Genomic DNA, 15688 nt, shown 5'->3' on the forward strand with positions numbered 1-15688 from the left:
AGATCCAATGCATTAACAATTTTCCTTTAAGGATTGTGGCGCATGCCGTTAATGTCAGCACAGTAAAGGCAGAGGCAGGTGGATCTCTGTGTTCGAGGCCAGCCTGATTTACAGAGTGAGTTCTGGGATAGCCAAGGCTACACAGAGAAACCCTGTCTCAAAAAACAACCAACCAACCAACCAACCAACCAACCAAACAAACAAACAAAAAAACAAAAACCGGAAAACAAAACAAAACAAAACAAAAAGGTTGTGTTTTCGATGTCGACTTTAGGAATGTTTTGACTAGCTTAGGAGCCTGAAGTCTTGTGTCTTTGCACTTTGCGTATAAGTTCATTGCCACGTATTTTAAATTAGCTATTAAGTCCTGCTTCCCATCTCTTCTGTCTTTGATAAGTCACAGCCTGTGGAGGAATCCTTGCTGTCCTTACATTCTTTCTCAGCTAGCCACTGAGCTACTATGAGTCAAGTTACTGATACCAGGCTGTGCACTCAGTTTCTGATTAGTGTGTGACTCTGACTAGGCAATGAGTCAGCAGAGAGATGGCCTCAAGATCATGGCCTCTGGAGCCAGGCTGTCTTGGATCAGACCTGGTGCTACCCCAAAATAGCTTTGCGATCTTTATAGCACATCGCTTAATCCCTCTGAAACTTACATCTTCACACCATACACATTTTTGTGAAAATCATAGTACTTCACAGGTTTTCCCCGAGAGGTAAACGTAGCAGTATGTGAATTGCTTAGCAAACTGTCTGGCAGATAGGTAGAAAGCAATAATAGCCACGTGTGTGCCCATGCAAAGATCCCCAGCCACTCCAGTTCCCCCATAGTGTTCTTTCTCTCTTCTTTTTTTTTTTTAATAAAGATTTATTTATTTATTTTATTATATGAGTACACTGTAGTTGTACAGATGGTTGTGAGCAGTCATGTGGTTGCTGGGAATTGAACTCAGGACCTCTGCTCGCTCCAGCCCTGCTTGCTCTGGCCCCAAGATTTATTTATTATTATATGTAAGTACACTATAGCTGTCTTTAGACACACCAGAAGAGGGCGTCAGATCTCATTATGGATGGTTGTGAGCCACCATGTGGTTGCTGGGATTTGAACTCAGGACCTTCAGAAGAACAATCAGTGTTCTTAACCACTGAGCCATCTCTCCAGCCTCCTTTCTCTCTTCTTTAAAAATATTTTTGTTTCATTTATTTTTACTATTTTATGTGGATGAGTGTTTTGCATGCATATCTGGGCATCACATAGTGCCTGGTACCCAAGGAGGTTGTGAGTCTCCATGTGAATCCTTTGCAACAAGTGCTTCTAACCACTGAGCAATCTCTCCAGTCCACTGAGCCACCTCTCCAGTCCTTTTTTCTTCTTTATCCTCTTCGTACAAATTAGCCTCAGTCTCTATGAGACCAGTTAAGGTCAGCATTGGCTGGACCCTTACTTCCCATTTGTGTTACAGCTTTTATCTCTCTCATCGCTTGCCACATGACCAAGAGTCTCCTGTGGGCTTGCTGTGCCCAGCCCTCTTCTCTATGCTCTGATAACTCAACCAGTTTGTCACATACCGACACTGGGGGTCTACTGAGCAATTAAAGCCTTTATTACATGAAAGCTAAGTTCGCTCCTTCCACTGTCTGGGTCTTGGGGATAGAACTCAGGCTTGGCTGGCAGACACCTTTGCCACCTGACCTGTCTCATTCCTTCAACATGTTTTGTAAAAAGCAAATTGGTAAAATAAATCTTACAGAATATTAGACACAAGGCCAGGGATATAGCTTAGCAGTCCAATATTTGCCTAGCATTTGGGAAGTTCTTCCCATCAGAAAACAAACAAACAAATGAACAAAAGGCCCCAACCCCCCCCCAAACCAAACACCAACCAAACAGAAAACATTTCACTCCCCTACTCATTTTCAGGACTGGTAAGATATTTGAAAGGAAAAAAAATGTGTGGTAGAAATATTACTCATTAGTAAAAATCCGACAAATTCCATGTATATGGTAGAATAGTATGCTGTCAATACAATTTTAAACAAAACTATTTCACAGACTATATGACTGTAAAGGCATTTCTCTATAAATAGGAAAAATAACCTTGAAGCCCAACCAGAGGATAAATTAAGTTGTTAAAACACAGAATTACAATGTGACCTCACTTGTTTAAATAAAAATCTGTGCATGTAGCTATCTATACAAGCACACATGACAGGAAAAGTATGTAAGGGTGATAATTTCGGTAATAGTCTTTCAGTTGGCAATGGTAATAGTCTTTCAGTAATAGAGTTTTTTTTTTTTTTTTTTTGGTGACTTTCCTCCCAGTCATTGCTTCTCCAGGACACAGCATTTATTATTTTGATGTGAGAAAACAAGAATGTGGGCTGGCAAGATGGCTCCAGCTCGTCAAAGTGCATAGAGCGAGGTCTAACTGGGTTCGAGCCCTGGAACTTGCGTGGTGGAGAGAATCCACTGCCACAAGCTGTCCTCTGACCTTCCCAGGCAAGCCCAGCACACCCACTACCCGTCTCCCACACACAAGACAAAATAAATGTCGAAAGAAGTTTCTTTTTAAGAGAAAATTAAAATGAAGGCTATTGTTCGTTCACTGTGAGTTTTTGTTGATTTTTGGTTTTCCCCATGTTTTCTTACAGGTTTGCCAGGCTGGTCTCCTGCCTCAGCCTCTCAGATGTTGGGGTTGCAGGCGTGCACCAGGGCAGAGAAATCGAGTCTCTTTCTTACTCTAATTATTTGACTTCTTCGTAGGTCACTTCTATGAACTGCATCAGAATGACAAGAAGCAACGTGGCTGCGGTAGCCTTTCTATTTTTAAGTGTGATTTTCAGAACAAAGTTTTACTTCCGTCAGGTTAGAGACATAAAGATTGTCTCCTTTTAAAAGCACGTATTTATGCTGGGCAGTGGTGGCACACGCCTTTAATCCCAGCAGTTGGGAGGCAGAGACGGGCAGATTTCTGAGTTTGAGGCCAGCCTGGTCTACAGAGTGAGTTCCAGGACAGCCAGGGCTATACAGAAAAACCCTGTCTCGAAAATCCGACCAACCAACCAAGCAAACAACAAACAAACAAACAAAACCCCAAAAGCACATATTTGTCATATCAAACTGATGGGTGCCTTCTGATATTTTTGTTCATGTAAATAGGGTATTTTGATCATGTTCACCCCTCATCCTCTTTTCTGCTGGCTTTCAGCTTCCTTGTGTGCTCAAACCATTCACCTTATACTTTTATGTTGCGTTTTAAAATCTATGCTTTTGCATATTTAGAGAAAGTATGAAATATTTGTTTTTCTGGCTCTGGTTTATTTTGATTAAAACTAAAGCAGGACAGAAAGATGGGGACCCTACAGAGACAGGAGAGGAGGAGGAAGTTGCTCACCCCCAAATCTAGTTGAAGCCTCTAACCAGCCGAGAATAAGGATTCTAACACAAATAGTATTTGTTTCGGGCGTTTCTTCCTGAAAACCTACAATTTTCTAGGCATCTCAACAGAAACCCCTTTATAGTCAAAGGACATGTCCTAGCTTGCTTGTGCAACCCTGGTGGCTCCTGGTTTTATCTTCCCAGATTGTAATTCCACCCAAGCCACCTTAGGAGCCACCTCGTGATCCCTGGAGATAGCAGAGGGGCGGTCCCTTAGAAGCCCACTCAACAGGCAAATGTCACAGGCGTCCAAAGTCCTACAGAGGTCACGGTGATGACACATGCGACTCTCCTTTGGGAAGCTCACACATTCTCTGTAAGTGCTGAGACCTGTGTTAAAATGTCTTTAAACAATCTCCAACTGTGTCCGGATGGCTAGCCCTACAATTCTTTTCTCTGGCAAAGGCAAGCATCTACCCTTTCCTTAGTAGAGGGACCTCAAAGATTGCTAATGGCAGTTCTCAGCTATGCCTCCTGCTGTAGAGCCACAGATGATGCGGGGCCTCTAATTCTATCCATTTTGTCACAAACAACATGGATTTATTCTTTATGTTTATATGTTGTGTATATATAGAACTCAGATCTTTTCTCTTGTTGTTCTCTTTCTCTCCTTTCTCTCTTTCTTTCTCTGTCTGTCTGTCTTTGTTTGTTTGTTTGTTTCTAGATACAGTTTCTCTGTATAGCCCCGGTTGTCCTTGAATAAGCAGTCTAGTGTGGGCTTCACGAACATCACAAACATGGAGGAAAATGAAAATCCAGAAATAAAGCTGAGACCCAAGGAGGCCTAGAGAAGCGGGGTTGGGAAGAATGCCCAGGCGTTTCGTCATTACATTATACTGACTAAGAAAGGCTGTAAAGACAGAAGACTGCCCAATCTCAGGTATGAGAGTTTGCAAAGGCTGGGAAGCAACGGAACTGAAGAAAAGTGAAAAGGCCTTAAACAGGGGAAGCGTCTGGGTAAAGGATGAGCAAGATGTAGCAAGAGAAACACAAAGTCTGCCAAACGCCCGCCCCACCCCCCAGCCCCCCAGGCTTTGTCAGGGTTTTTAGACTTTTGTATTTACGGTCACCAGTATAAGGAAAGCTGGTATGGTGTCAGGGCCCCTGTGGTGCTGTCCTTTCCAGACTGGCTGCAAGTCGGAAGGCCACCCCACAACCCGCAGTTATGTAATAAGACTGTGTCTGAAAACAAACAAACAACAACAAAAATCATAAACATAATCAGGCAGAACAAATGCCGATTTGCTCTATGTAATGACTATTTATGATGATGATAAAACTACATGGATTTTGCTCTGGAAAGATCATGCTGATCTCTGAGTTCGGGGTGGAGGGTGGGGGGGAGGGTTGAGTCATGGCAGCCAGGCAGCTAAAGTGACTGAGCTGATGGCGGTCAGGGACAGAGGGAGGAGCCTCAGCTTGAATGTGACGATAATGGTAGGTCTGGCTCTGGTGTAGAGGAAGAGGTGCTGGAAAAACAGATATCAGTGTTGACCTGTTGACTCATGTGTAGATCAGTGGCAGGGATAGAGGCTTTTTATATATGACATATTTGTTTTCATGTGTGTGAGTGTTTGCCTGCATGTACACATGTGCACCATATACACAGAGTGCCCATGGAGGGTAGAGGGCATTGGATCCCACAAACTGGAGTTATAGATAGTGCCAGCCTTCATCTGGGTACTACGAACAGAACCCAGGAGCAGCAACTGCTCTCCACCACTGAGCCATCTCTCCAGCCCAAGGGGTGGAGGGTTTGTTTTGTTTTGTTTGGATTTTGAGACAGGATTTTAACTGTGTAGCCCGTCCAGTCTGGAATTCACTTTGTAGATCCAGCTGGCCTCAGAGTTTCACTCATGTAACTTTGCCTCCTAACTGCTGGGATTAAAGGTGTGTGTCACCAAGGCTAGCTAGCTAGGATGGAGCTCTTTTTGAGAGACCTCTGCTCAAGTATAACTTCATGATGTTCAGTCAAGCCATGCATAGAATTTGAGGACAAACCAACATAAAGCAGAGTTGGGATTTATTAAAAATTGAGAGTAGGGGCTAGAGAGATGGCTCAGCGGTTAAGAGCACTGACTGCTCTTTCGAAGTTCCTGAGTTCAAATCCCAGCAACTACATGGTGGCTTGCAACCATCCATAATGAGATCTGACACCCTCCTCTGGTGTGTCTGAAGAGAGCTACAGTGTACTTACATATAATAAATCTTTGGACCAGAGTGATCAGAGGTCCTGAGGTCAATTCTCAGCAGCCACATGATGGCTCACAACCATCTGTACAGCTACAATGTACTCCTATACATAAAATAAATAAAATAAATCTAAAAAAAAAATAAAAGTGAGAGTAAGACACGCTGGAGAGCTGAGTGTAGACTCCCCTTTGAGGGGTTCCAAGGGTGATTACGGGTAGGTTTGGGTTTTCTCAGTTTCATTGTTCAGCGGGTTTCTAAAGCGACCTCTCCCTGGTCTTTACTTCCTTTATCTGTTCTTGAGATTATAGAGTGGCTCCAGCGGGGCCTGGGGTAGGATTACAGTCAGATAAGAGAAAACCAGAACCCTGACCAAAAGTCAGGGTTGCACAAGAGGATGAGGACACGTCTTCTCTACGGTAGGTGGAGCTTCTGTTAAGAGTCCTGGAAACTGCAGATTCATGGCTGGAGAAGGAGAAGGGCCTTCAGCAAATGTCCCTCATTGTGTTGGAATTCTCAGTTCCAGCTGGCGATAGCGATAGAGGCAAAACCAGGCCTTTTGGGGTTCTGTCTCCTTGATAAGAGAATTTAAGAATAGACTCAAATAAAAGCTCAAGGACTGTTTAATAAAAGACACCCCCCCCCCCCCTGCACAAGCAAGCTGTAAACCTCAGCAGCTGCCTGGAGAAGGATGGAGGAGAGGGAGGAGAGAGGGGGAAAGAGCTGTGTCATTGAAGCTGTCAGGGAGGTCAGACACGTGGCTGATGAGCAGCCCAGCCGTGAGGAGGTAAGTTTTAGAGAGGGAGTCAAGAACTCTAAATGTTGTATGGGGAAAGCCCGCAGTGTTAAAGGAAGTATGCTAAGAGAGAAAAAGAAGTAAAGTTATGTTTTAATAAATAATTTGAATAATTCAGAACAGTGGCCAGACATCACCCTTATGTGGCTGTAGGGAATGCTGGGAAGGAAAGTGTAAGTTTCTTATTAAAGGACTTATTATTATTATTATTATTATTATTATTATTATTATTATTATTACTCCCCTGACCTCTTTTCATGGTTTAGGGTGAGCTATCTTGTAGGGGTGGTCCTAGGATGAACTGAAACCAGGCCAACTGCAATTCTGTTCCCTTGGCCAGGAGTTTCTCTGCTCTCAGGAGTCTTCAACTAAATTCCAAGGGAAAGAGTTCTTTTCCTACTCTCTCCCCCACGTTCCCATGTCCTTTCATTCCGCCTCAAATCTTCAGATAGTAGTATCACCAACTGAGTGGGAGAAGACAGGAAGAGTCATGAAGTGGGAGGGAGATTAATCCTGCTTAGAGGAGGCTGAGCTTGGATGTGGTGTTTAAGAAGCCGCTGAAAATACAAAGTGAATACAGTGTCACAGCCTTTAATCTGGGTGCTCAGGAGGTAGGGCAGGCCGATGTCTGTGAGTTCAAGGCCAGCTTGGTCTACATAGTGAGTTCTAGAACAACAAGAGCTACAAAATAAACCTTAAAACAAACAAACAAACAAACAAACAAATAAACAATCCCCCAAAACCTTAAAGATTAGAAAACTAAACAAACAAGGTATAACTTGAAGGGTGCATATGCGCCTGGCTTGGAGGATCCTGGGACATCTCACTAATAATGGGGAATGACTTCGGGTAGAATCCTAAAGGAAACTGACATCTATACGAATCAGAAAGAAAATGGGCTCAAACTCGGTCCGGTCCGGGACAGAGTGTTTTTTTGTGTGATGTAATTTACAGCTCCTTCTGGGAAGCCAGGGTTACCTGCCCGGCTGACGGACTAGCTTAATAATCTTCAACCAGATGTTTTCTTTCCTTATCTTTCTTGTGTCCATTATCAATCATGTGAGCCAAACATTCTTTTTTTCTTATAAAATTTCTCAACTAAAATTACTCACTCCTTCTTTAGATTCTTTCCCAAATGCCACACTGGTCATGTGTGAGGCTTGGGCAAACAATCAGCAGGGAGAGGTAGGGAAGGAAACAGAAGAATGTCCGTGTTGTGGAAGTCAGGTGACTACATTTCAAGAAAGGGGGGAACGAACCAGGGAGATGCTTCAGCAGATAAAAGCACTTTCTGCCAAGTCAGGCCCCGCGTGATAAAGGAAAGAACCAACTTCAGCACATTGTCCTCTGACCGCCACGTGCCTGCTGTGGCACATGCGCACTCTGTCTGGAAAAAGAATAAATAATAATAAAAATTATTTTTTTAAGAACTACATAGCATAGACAGCAAAATTAAATCTAAAAAGATAGGCACGAGTATGACTGAACAACAGTATCAAATTTGGTGAGATCCAACAATCTAAGGATAAGAGGCTGTCCCAGCCTTTACCTAGAAGAATGTTGTATTGGCTGGGACAATGTGTGCCAACTTCTAACACATGCTAGAATGATCACAGAAGAAGGAGCATCCGTTGAGGAAATGTAGCCCTGAAATCCAGCTATAAGGCGTTTTCCTTTCTCTTTCTCCTTCTTTTCTTTTCATTTTTTTTTGGTTTTTCAAGACAGGCATTTTCTCAGTTAGTGGTCCATGGGGGCGGGCCCAGCCTACTTGCGGGTGGAAGGCTGAGCGAGCAAGTCGCTACTACGTAGTACTTCTTCTCTCCATGGCCTCTGCTTCTGCTCCTGCCCTGTTTGAGTTCTTGTCCTGACTTCCTTTGATGGACAAACAGTATTTTGGTCTTGTAAACCAAATAAATCCTGTCCTCACCAACTTGTTTTTTATTTATTTTTATTTTTGGGCGCGCGCGCGCGCGGAGGGGGGGGGGTTCATGGAGTTTTGTCGCAGCAGTAGTAACCCTAAGTGAGCTCAGTCTTATTATCTGTCTGCGGGTGACCCACTGGTCTTTCAAAAAGTGTGGGTGTACGCAAAATGGAGAGAGGAGAACTTCTGGAGCCGTTCTGCTCCACGTCGTCGTGTTCAAAAGTATCCGGAAGCAGTCGGTGGCCAGCCAGCCAGGCCAGGCGCCAGCCGGGCGGGGGTAAAGGCAGGCTGGGAGGGGCGTCAGAGCCTGGGGGTGGGCGGGTGGGTGCTGTGGCGTGTGGAAAGGTCGGCTCCTCCCACCGTGACGTGATGCCCAAGACCAGACTAAAGAGCCTGCCCGGAAGATCACCTGCTCTTTGGGTTCTAGAAGGCAGAAGACATCCTTGTCCGCTCGCCTGCTACCTCTGAGGAAACTCGGGGCTCTACTCAAAGTGCTGAGGTAGGTGGTCCACCTTGGAGATAGGTCTCGGGGAGAAGGGGGACACTGGTGAGGGAAGGGCAGAGGCTTCCAGGATTAGTTGAGGTAGGGGGGATAATATCCTGGAACCAGTGAGCGTAAATCTCAAGCCGGTCCGCCCTGGTCTGGGCTTTCCTTCCCGCCCTTTTTTTGCCTTCCTTTCCCTTGGCGCCCACCATTTTGAGACCAGATCTTTGGTAGTCCAAGCTGGAGGGAAAAAGCATTGACGTTGGGATGGATTGGAGCTTCGGTGGCCCTGAGCACTGGGATTGCAGGCGTGAGTTTACGGGACTGGTCTGCGGGACTGGTCTGCGCCATGCGATGGCTTTGGGGCCTGTTAGGCAAGCACCCTACCAAGTGGGCTACACCCCTGTCCCATGCTTCTCTAGCTCTGCTTCCACTCCAGATTCAGCCATCTTGGAACTACCCCAAAAGACTCCGTCAGGAAAGCCATAACGCTTAGCGGCTCATTCTGCTGAATCTAGCCCTGGATTCTTAATTCTTTCAAATTATTTCATTCCTCCGCTTCCCACAACCTGTTAATCTCTGCGGTAACTTCGAACCTAGGACCTGAAGCCCAGCTCTTGATCCAATACCCTTCCTCTCCCGTCCTGTGTATTTTCTGTGTATCTTGGATGTCTAGAGGTCTAGGTTGGAGTCATGTGGGGACCTTTCTGCAGAAGAATGGAGGCCTGTAAAGAGCCTGGTTTATCCATCTCACTTGTCCTTAGCTTAGAAGTCAGTATCTTTCAAACACGGGAAAGAATTTGAATTCTGGAAGTTCTGGGCGTCTTCCCTCAAGATGGCTCAGGAAGGCAAGCACGTGCGTGATGGAGCTCCCCTGCCCCCCTCCCTCGCTCCCCCCTCCCTCGCTCCCCCTCCCCTCCCCCCTCCCTCGCTCCCCCTCCCCTCCCCCCTCCCTCCCCCCTCCCTCCCTCTTCCTCCTCCCTCTCTCTCTCCCTCACTTTCCCCTCCCCCTTCACCTCCCGCCTCTCTCTTAAACACACACACACACACACACACACACACACACACACACACACACCACCCCAGAAAAAAGTGAGTGAATTGTGTGGCCGTCATACCAAGACTTGGGATCCTTCGCTTCACAAACATTCAAGTAAGTGGTGGACCTAGCTATCCTCAAAGCTTTTATCTCCTAACTCCTAGTTAGTTCTTCTTCAGGAGAAAGAAAATCTGTATTGTTTTTCTCATTTGCTAAGGAAGTAGGCTCATACCATTGAAGTATAATGTGGAAGAAAAGGAGAAAGTGGAGCTCTCTGGTAACGGCCTAAGAGAGCTCTTAGGGGTGACTACTAAAATGGACCCCAGCAGGCCCCTTGGAATCCTGGTCTGTGGGAGGAGGGGCCCACTACCTGGAGGTCTCTCTGATTGGGCCCTGCTCTTCTCTGCTTTTCCCTGTGTGCACCCTAGCCATGACCCAGGATCCCTCTGCATGTGGGGCCTCCCACTGTCTCTTCCAGGGACCAGGAGGGAGGAACTGATCTTGTCGGAGCAGCTGGCCACGCCTTTATCTAGGCTGGTTTGCCTGCGGCCTCCCAACTATGACCGATTCCACGCCAGACCTCCTTCATCTCTGACCTAGTAACTTGCAGGGGCCTCCGACCCAATCCCCGCCTGGTCAGGCCTTCATTTTTCACCCTCAAGTTCCGGGGTTCAGAAAGTGTGTTTGTCTGACTGTTATGGCCTAGTCCTATAATCTCAGCCTCTGGAGAGGCCGAGGCAGGATTGTAAATTCCGGGCCTGAACTACAGACCCACGTGGACATAATGAGACCCTGTTTCAAAAGCAAATATAAAAACATGTGAATGTAGTCCAGAGGTAGAATGCTTGCTTGTTTAACGTAGGCATGGCCCCAGGTTCTATCACGAGTAAGGTTGGGGTTAGTGAATGCCGAGGAGCGCGCCATTTTCTGGGAGTAGACCAACCGGTTGAGAAAGCACTTGGAATGTGAGGGGAGGGGACAGGAATTACACAAGCGCTTCTTTCTGTGTAGGCCGGGCTGCCTCCCAGCTCAAGATCCCTGTGCCTCAACCTCTCAAGGGCAAAAATAATTGGTGGATGCTACCACACATGGGTTTCACAAAGTGATTTTTGAGCCACCACTGGGTTAGAATTACTGAAAGGTTTTGACCATGTAGGTGGTTGGATTTTACTTTCAAAATCTTCAGGTCTGAGATGGGGCCAACAGGAATGGGTTTCTACCGAGTCCTCAGTGCTGCTGACCATGAAGTTGGTTAGAGATCGTCTTTTTAACTACATCTTTTCTAGTATCTGGATAAAGCTGGATCAAAAGCTAGAGTCGGTTCTCAGATAAAAAGAAAAGTGGCGGGCTGGTGAGATGGCTCAGTGGGTAAGAGCACCCGACTGCTCTTCCGAAGGTCCAGAGTTCAAATCCCAGCAAGCACATGGTGGCTCACAACCATCCGTAATGAGATCTGACTCCCTCTTCTGGTGTGTCTGAAGACAGTACTTACATATAATAAATAAATAAATCTTTAAAAAAAGAAAAGTGGGGCAAGGCATGAAGGTTGTGGAAGTTCTAAAGGTAGTTAACTAATGGGCAGATAGTTGAGCTTGGTGATAAAAACGCCAGACATTTCTACAAGCGATGATGGCCGGGGAGGGAAGTGTCCAGCAGAGAAAGATCTGAACAGAGGTGGCCAAAGACCCAAAGATAATACACACCATCTGAAAAGAAAAATCCTGACCAGAAGTGAATATTGTAGGTGAAAAGCATGGCTATAAGATGTGATGTTTGGCCTCATTCCAATTTCAGGAAAATGGCAGGGAAAACATAGAAATGTGGCAGTGTTTACAAAAGTTATGTCTATGATTGAATGCTTATTTCCTTTGTATTCCTAAACTTTCAAAGTCCTGTGATATTTATAGATAATAGATGCTTTTCTTCCTTTGAACATCCTCAGCCTTGGACGTGTCCACCTGGCTGGATTAAGTTATTCACATCTTCTCCCACTTCACACTTAATCTCTCTTTGACACATTATGTTAAAACTATGAAGCAGGGCAGAATGAAGGCAACCAAAACCACAACAGAGTTGGCAGAAGACAACAGAGAAAAGGAAGAATCATGTTGGGGTGGAGGAAGAGACTGTAGTCGGTACTGATCCCAACACAAGAGTCCTGGGTGGGCATTGTTACTAGTCAGTCTGTGGATTGAAAACTGTCACCATCCATGTGAAGGCTTCATAAGCTGTTCAGGAGTAGTGACCTCATCTCTTATGCCAGCTAGGGAACTCTAGTCCAATCCCTTAACCTACCATCTCTCCTCCTAGGTATGATGCAGGAACTAAAGATGGTTCTTAATTTGTTAAGAATTTTATACACATGATTTGTATGATTTCTATACCACAAATACAAATACAAGTATCCAAGTTTTAGTTTAAAAATCCATTTTAATGTGGAAGAATATGGTTCTTAATTTGTTAAGAATTTTATACACATGATTTGTATGATTTCTATACCACAAATACAAATATCCAAGTTTTTAGTTTGTTAAAAATCCATTTTAATGTGGAAGAACATGTTGTGAAACAGAGCCCTCTTCCATGTGATATAATCCAAACAGGTTAACAATAACAAAGTGGTCCTTGGCAGTCATACAGTGTGACAATTATTCTTAAAAATCCCTTTGATAACACTATTTAGGATACAAATCAAATTTAAATTAAAACAACAAAAACAAATAACCGTTTGACAGACTGCAACCATTCTATCTAAGACCGACCTTGTGGAAAAGAAAAATCTGTGTGTCACATACATGCATACATACATACATACATACCAACTGGCAACAGTACTTTCCATCCATCTTCCCGAAGGAATGACTACAGACTCTTTTCGTTTCAAATACAAGCAGTGTTTTTTCTGTAGGAGAAATTGAACCCAGGGCCTCGTGAGTGCCAGGCACAAGCTCTGCCACCAAGCTGTATCATCATGAGTTATAAACAATTTATCCTCCTGCCAAGGCCTTTCAATTCTTTATGTGAAGAGAAACGCACAAACAACATAACCCAGTGAGTGTTCAGAGGATTAATTAGGTATGGTTTCTACACCACAAATACGAATACAAATATCCAAGTTTTTAATTGGTTAAAAATCCATTAACATGGAAGAACATGGCCGAACTATGTTTGACCAGAGCTGAATGCAACAGGGGCTACGGATGGCATTGTAATTGTCACATGGGAACAGAGCTGCAGGAAAGAGGAGCGACTTGGGGTTTCTACCACACTACTTTGCAGCAAGTTTCTTGAACACCCTTCCATCTCTGATGGCACAGTGGGACATAACAGAAGGTTCCAGAGACTAGGAAACGGTGATCTGGATGATTTGGCAAAGGGAGAGTGACAGGGAGGAATGAGAGTTTCTTTCTCGTTGTCAAATTTCTCACTTACACACTTGCACACTCCATCCTCAGCTGTGCTGCTTGTGTTGCGGAGAGGCAAACCGAGTGGCATCGCCTTTCCCAGATCAGAGAGGAATTGGTTGTATGAAAGTTCTTCTTGTGGGATGATGGTAAAAGATGGCTATTATTTTAAGATATGCCAACCCTGATCATGAACGACTAAATGTTTCTTTCCTGTTCCTAGTGGATTCCAGTTGCGCTCCATTTCTTCAAAGTGCCGTCACATCTGTAAGTTTGTAAACGGCAAGTAAATTATGCAGGCGGGTGAAGCATAGCTCTCATCCCAGGACCGGGAAAGCAGAGGCAGGTAGATCTCTTGAGTTTCAGGTCGCTCGGCCAGCATGACATAGTGACACCCTGGCTCAAAATAAGGAGAACAGTTAAATCATCAACTGTTAATGAGGAAAGAGACTTTTAGATGTCATCTTTCTTATAATCTCAGGGGAGAAAACAGGGATCAAAGAGTTTAGTCCTGAGTCTTATGGTAGCTGGTGTGTGTGTGTGTGTGTGTGTGTGTGTGTGTGTGTGTGTGTGTGTGTTTTCCTCCTTCTAGGCCAGGGCTATTTTTAACTTAAGAAACAGCCTCACTTGAGTGTCTTAGGCTAGTCTCAAACTCATTGATCCTTCTGCCCCTCTCCCAAATTCTGGGTCTGAAGATGTGTACAAGTACAACTTTCATTCTCTCCTCCCCTCCCACTCTCCCTCCCCTCCCCTCCCCTCCTCTTTTTCTTTGCTCCTGGGGATCAAATCTTGGGCATCCTGCTTGCTAAGCAGACACTCCAGCTTCAAGCCCCTGACCAATATTTTTAAAAAACCAATTAATTCTCCATATAATATTTCAACTTCAGTTTCTCCTCCCTCCTCTCTTCCCAGTCTCTCACCCCTGCCACCCCCTCTCCCTCAGATCTCCTCTTTTTCTGTTTCCCTTCAGAAAAGAGCATGCCTCCCAGAGATCTCAACCAAACTTGGCAATAACAAGTTACAGTAAGCCGGGCATGGTGGCGCACGCCTTTAATCCCAGCACTCAGGAGGCAGAGGCAGGCGGATTTCTGAGTTCGAGGCCAGCCTGGTCTACAGAGTGAGTTCCAGGACAGCCAGGGTTACACAGAGAAACCCTGTCTTGAAAAACAAAAACAACAACAACAAACTTCCCAAAAAAACAAGTTTCAGGCTAGGCGGTCGTGGTGCACACCTTTAATCCCAGCACTTGGGAGGCAGAGGCAGGTGGATTTCTGAGTTCCCCCGCTCCCACCATTAGGAATCCCACAAGAACACCAAGCTATACAGCCACAACATAAATGCAGAAGACCTATTGACCATTATTCTTAATCTGTGTCAGAATTGAGAGGTCATAGCCTCTGTATTGTGGGGAGAGTGAGCCATTTTACATTCCTTTTGTGCTCCACTAATACATTGCTTTTTTTTTTTTTTTTGCTGGATGTTTTAGGCAATAGACTTGTCAGGAAAACAAACAAGCATGCAAAACAGTGGCTTTATTTTATTTTTAAACACCTTCTTGGATTTATTTAGCTTATGTGTGTGGTGTGAGGGTTCTTCTGGGACGTATATGCCTAATATCCGTGGAGGTCAGGCGATGATGTTGGAGTCCCTAGAACTGGAGTTCCAGATGGTGTGAAACCACCATGTGGCTGATGGGAACAACCAAAGTCTTACGAAAGAGCAAGTGCTCTTAATGTTGGGCCATACCTCCAGGCCCAACAGAGGTTTCTAGAAAGTACTTACTTATTTAGATAGAATGAATAAAGGCTGGCTGGAGGTTAGAACGGGTGCAATCAGTTTGTCACAGAGAGATGATGGATGAACAAGATGGCAGTGGTGATGGAGACACCTCTCTTGAAAACCTCCCTCATTTCTCTCTCTATCTCTGTCTCTGTCTCTCTCTGTGTCTCGTGTGTGTGTGTGTGTGTGTGTGTGTGTGTGTGTGTGAACTGTAGACCACACAGTACTAGTAAGGGTTCTACCCATCATTTGTCGCCTCACTTGTTCTTAGCAGGACGGAAGAGCGAAGCAGAGATCCTGTCAGGGAGGGAGTCTTTATGCTCCTTGTTAAGGAAATGGGAGAGGGAGAAAGAGCACACACATTTAGGATTTCTGCTGCTTTGCTTTGTTTCCTGAAAAATAATTGAAAGGCACAGTTAGGTTTTATTCTCCCATTTATCACACTATGACGTCTGTGAATCAAACCTGTTTTATTCAGAATTATGATCTTGTCTTTTGGGTTCAATATCTGATTTTGTAATTAATAATCATTGTTCTTATTTTCTAAATGGAAATTTTAATGTGTATTTTCCTCCTTTGGATATTGACTGTAATATAAATGTATTTCCTTGGGGACTCCATGAAAATAATTATTCT

The 15688-nt window shown here is 44.7% G+C and overlaps 1 protein-coding gene across 1 annotated transcript in view; it reads left to right on the forward strand.

Moving 5' to 3' along the window:
* Positions 1-8759: 8759 nt before the first annotated feature.
* Positions 8760-15688, forward strand: part of Jade1 (jade family PHD finger 1) — a 61131-nt gene continuing 54202 nt past the window's right edge. Inside the window, exon 1 of the mRNA NM_001130184.1 lies at positions 8760-8845. The gene's annotated coding sequence lies outside the window, so the exon portion shown is untranslated. The remainder of the gene's footprint in view (positions 8846-15688) is intronic.

The sequence above is a fragment of the Mus musculus genome, chromosome 3 (assembly GCF_000001635.26).
Source record: "Mus musculus strain C57BL/6J chromosome 3, GRCm38.p6 C57BL/6J".
NCBI lineage: Eukaryota > Metazoa > Chordata > Mammalia > Rodentia > Muridae > Mus > Mus musculus.